The following is a 5,060-nucleotide window of genomic DNA, read 5'->3' on the forward strand; positions in this document are numbered from 1 at the left end:
CTTGACACTGAGATTTTAAATAACAGAAAATAATCTTCCAATAATAAAACACCATCATGTGATTCAGACTTGTGCCATTGGAAAAGACCTTAGTGGCTTCATTCCTCACTCTGATTTTACAAACTATAAATCTGAGGCCCAAAGATGAAAGCTCTCATGCAAGATCATATAGGTGCCATATTCTTAGATAAGAATGTCTCTATCTCCAGAACATACATATCTGTGTATAAATAGAGACATGCAAGACAGATGTTTTCTAACATATGTATAGTTAGTGGCGGCGCTTTCCATCTAAAGAACAGACATTCTCTCCCGCAGTGACATTCCTTTGACTGAGGTATGTGTCCCTTGCCTACTGTCAGGTTTTTCACTGAGGCTCCCAAGGCTTTGACTAAAACCGCACATGGGATTCCCTGAACTGACATGAGGCCCTGCCGTTCTACACCACTGATGTGCTGGGGTCGTCCTCATAGTTCACTCACAACCTACTGTGAGTTCTAAACATTTCAAAAAGTTTTTAAAAGTATCTTCGGGAACACAAAAGGCATGTAAAATTCACTAGAGGAACTCCAAGCCCCTTTTGTTTTCCTGTAATCCTAGATGTGCAAGCCAGGGAGTTTGGTAGGGCCTTATGAACTCTCTGAGGAGCAAAAGAAAATCACTAGGGCGCCTGAGTGGCTCAGTGGGTTAAGCCACTGCCTTCGGCTCAGGTCATGATCCCAGGGTCCTGGGATCGAGTCCCGCATCGGGCTCTCTGCTCAGCAGGGAGCCTGCTTCCTCCTCTCTCTCTGCCTGCCTCTCTGCCTACTTGTGATCTCTCTCTGTCAAATAAATAAATAAATTCTTTAAAAAAAAAAAATCACTAAAAGAATCAGTTTGATAAAGGACAGAAGTCACTTGCTCGAATGTTAATGGATTTTCATCTTGCATTTGAATTTCAGCAGTTGACTTGCACGCGAGAATATCCACAAGCGATATTCTGCTACAGAGTATCTTCTTTTCTGCTACAGAACATGCTATAGAAAATTACTCAGTGGTTAAGTTATAGAGGCATGCATAGAAGAAGCATCATTCAGGTAATACCTTTTACTTTTATGACTCTTGGTATTGATGTTAATACTTCTCATTCAGGGACATTTGATTATTTCCAACTTACAAGTGTTGCTGTGAACATCATATATATATTTTTTCCTGTGGGATTTCTACCAGGCAATTTCTGGATTAGAGGATGTGTACTTAAAAAGTATTGGTAGTTGCTAACCAAAAAAAAAAGAAAATTATTGGTAGTTATTTTTTTTAAGGTTTTTTTTTTTTTTTTTTTTTTTTTTGACAGACAGAGATGACAAGTAGGCAGAGAGGCAGGCAGAGAGAGAGAGGAGAAAGCAGGCTCCCTGCTGAGCAGAGAGGCCGATGCGGGGCTCAATCCCAGGACCCTGGGATCATGACCTGAGCCATAGGCAGAGGCTTTAACCCACTGAGCCACCCAGGCGCCCCAGTAGTTATTGTTTAATTGGATCCAAAAAGAGGCTAGCCATTCAGAAGTTCATTAACAGGAGATTGGAATACCTCTTCCTCATATCCTCTGTAACACTGGATGTTATCAGTTCTTAAAGTTTTCCCATTCTTCCTGCTGAGAAAATTGACATTCCCTTGTTGATAAAAACCACGAGTAGCAAACAAGCCCTGCTAAGTCTGGGTGAGGTTGATTTGTGCTGTAGGAGTCAAGGCTAATTGTTTCATGTCTGTAAGAGTGAAATCAGAATAATGTTTCTCCATTAGCGTAGGCTTTTAGCAATAGCTTTTGAAGTATCTGGCCGGCAGTCAGGAGCATTGGCATCCATCATCTAGGAGCTTTTAGAAATGCCAATCCTCTGGTCCTACTTTCAGCCTATTGCCTCAGGAGTGCGGGGAGTGGGATGGGGAGAGCAGCCATCTGTGTTTTGGCAAGCCCTCCGAGTGGTTCTGCTCTACTGTCAAGTTTGAGAACCAGCCACTGATGTGGAAAAAGCAGCTTGGGCAGGAGAAGCAAATGAGAACCCCATAAGTTACTGCAAATATCATTTTTAAAAGACAGTTTTGTTTTTTTAAGTTTGATTTATTTAAGTAATCTGTACAGCCAACGTGGGGCTCCAACTCACGACCCCGAGATCAAGAGTTGCATGCTCCTCTGACTGAGCCAGCCAAGCTCCCCAAAAAAGATACAGGTTTGAGTCAACAGTCAGCTCAGTGTGTGCTCAACAATGTGGTCTTTACTCCCAGCCCAGAAAGTTGATGCCGTCTTTGCGTGTGGTAGCAAGGCTGCAAAGGCAGTTAAGGCTCAGATGTGCAAAGAAAACATTTTCTCAAATGGACCCAGTCTTCATTTGTGGATAACTTTGGCTCTCAGGGTGGGGCAGGCCCAGGAGTGGAGCCATTTAAATTCATCAGCCAACAGTTTCCCGTCTCGGCTGACATCAGGGGCTGCTTCCCCTCCTTGCTGTCCGGATGTATGTGCCTCCTGGAGGTTGATGGCATCTCTCATGTGGGTTGCCATTCTGATCCCGTCTCTCACCTGGTGCCCACTGAATGTCTGTTGGTCTAGTGTGTCCATTCCAGGTAGGTCACTGCCATTTGCCTCTGATAACACTGGCCCAGCACTGTGGCCTCTTTGCTCTCAGGCCAGTCTGTATGCCCAAATCTCTGTCCCCATTTCCTGTCATCTAGCTACCTCCCCTCTCACTTTGGTGCTGGATGTAGAAGGAAGGAAAGTATGGTTCTTCTAGGACTCAGCATCCTGGAGGCTGTGCCTGGAGAGAAGCAGGTCCCAAGGTCACCCCATTACCCCACGTGTAAGTATCTAAGAGTTACACATCAACCTAGAAAACTACGATGTTCTTCCTGGTTGACAAATACGCCTTATGACAGATTTGGAAAAACAGCAGGTCATACAAATAACTGTAAATAACACAAATCCATGATTAACTTCATTTTCCATCCTAGGCCACGATCTGGCAGTGGTGGTCTGGTTGGCCAGTCCTGGCTTCCTGCAGTCCCTGGGGAGATCCAGAGACTAAGCATCGGCTTTCTCCTCTTTTTTTTCTGTTTATTTTTTAAGCAAACTCTGCCCAACGTGGAGCTTGAACTCAACCATCTCGAGATCAAGAATTGCATGCCCTACCCACTAAACCGGCCAGGTGCCCAGCTTTCTCCTCTTAGAGGGGGTGTAGGAGCACACACTCGTTGTCGTAGGGTGTAGGGGCACACACTCTATCTGAGACACCACACGGTCTGAGTCGGGCCATCTTTGCTTACCTGTCCCCAGCCTCCCGTTTCACGTCATCACCCTTTCGGGGCAAGCAGCCGGGAAGTGGGTTCAGTCAGGAGCACCAAGATCTAGAAAGGGGCCCCACCAGTTCCTCATCTTACAGAGGGCTGGGATGGGGTCCCCTAAAGTGTTGGGGGGTTTGATTTCAGGGTGGGACTGGCAGACCACCGGCCCCCTGTTCATGCATGTCGGGTCCTTGGGCATCCTGACACCTCCCCTCCCCTCCTCTGCCCCTGCCTTCAACACCATCCCAGGGCCCGGGGTCCCAGAACTACCCCCTCCCGGGTCCTCTCTGCGGCTGACCTGATGTGTTTGTTCATTGGACTTGTAGGAAATCTGGGAAATCCTCTCCTACCTGACAAAAGCCTGGCTTTAGGAATCTCATTTTTGCTATAACCTCAAAAGCTGCGCCTTTCTTCCCCTTTCTCCATGCGGAAATACTCTAAACCTTTCAAGGCAAATGAGCGCCTCTGGGGGAACAGGAAATGCTGAGGCAAATGCATTAAAATTTTTGGCATTGGCTAGAATGCAGAGAAGAGGCGACATCAGCGTGCTCTATACTTTCAGGACACCGCCGTCCGTCCAAGCCACCCCACATTCAAAAGGTCAGAGGTGGGAAGATCAGGCTTTGGGGGAGGGGAGAGGGGCAGGGGGAAAAATAGCTATTTTTCATTTCAGGGGGCTTGAACTCACAATCTTGAGGCAAGGCCGTGAGTAAGCAGGTGAGGCCTGGAGGACTCGCCTGGAAGGAGATTTGCATGTCGTTTGCTTTCTGTATGAGGCGTTTATGTCAGGTGGCTTTAGAGGGAACAGGGGAGGATTTAGGTCAGTCTTAACCACACACCCCTGCTTAGCCGCACTCCCGCTCCACCAGCAAGCACACACACCCCAGAACACCTGTGCAATGATGGGGTTCACCCGTGAATAGCTGTGTGAGAAACCTACAGAACCTGGACACGGAGCTGCAGGAAGGGAGGCTGGGGAAGCCCCAGTAAGTCTCCTGGTGCTGGAGAAGGGGAGGCTCGGCAGGAAAGCAGAGATGGAGCGCAGGTCCACAGGCTGAGGGGGGCACATTGAGACCCACTGACAGAGGGCATTTTGGCGGAACAGGGCAGTGTTTCATGCGGAAACAAGCACACGCTTGTCTTTATTAACCCATGTCCCTAAAAAGCAAGCATTGAGACTGCATTTTCAGAGCAGACATATTATCCTAAGGGGTGAGGGGGAAGTTCCCTTTATCAGAAAAATGCTCAGCTCATAGTGGAAGAAGAACGGTGGAGATAGAAAAGAACCGTTCTGCCAAGGCTAACGCGGTCTCGGCAGCAAGCGTCAAAGCCGTTGGGAAAGAAGTTGGTGGAGAACCTGACAGTGGAAGGGCCGGTGCCAGAGCCCCGAGTCCTCGGCCTTGGAGAGGACAAGCTGACATCGCCTGCCTCCCGATGAAATGCTCTGAGAAGTAAGACTCTTATCTGTGAAGTATCACTAATCCCAGAAGGTGAGACAATCTTCACCAGTCTACTAGATCTAACCTCTCCCAAGGGGAAAGTAAAATGGCCCCACACAGAAGCCATCAACCACACCCAGAAGACAGGCCATCCTCAAGACAAGCCTGGTTTCTTCAGGTCAGTAGCATAAAAAATATGGGGGGTCAGGGATGAGGTCGGCAGCTGTAGAGTAAGAGAAATACAAGAGACAGAGCAAGCAAAGGCGATATGTGGGGTTTGTTTGGGTCTTAATTTGTACAAACTTTTTTTTT

This window comes from Mustela putorius, unplaced genomic scaffold, assembly GCF_011764305.1.
Source record: "Mustela putorius furo isolate JIRA1106 unplaced genomic scaffold, ASM1176430v1.1 tig00003923_pilon_pilon_pilon, whole genome shotgun sequence".
Lineage (NCBI taxonomy): Eukaryota > Metazoa > Chordata > Mammalia > Carnivora > Mustelidae > Mustela > Mustela putorius.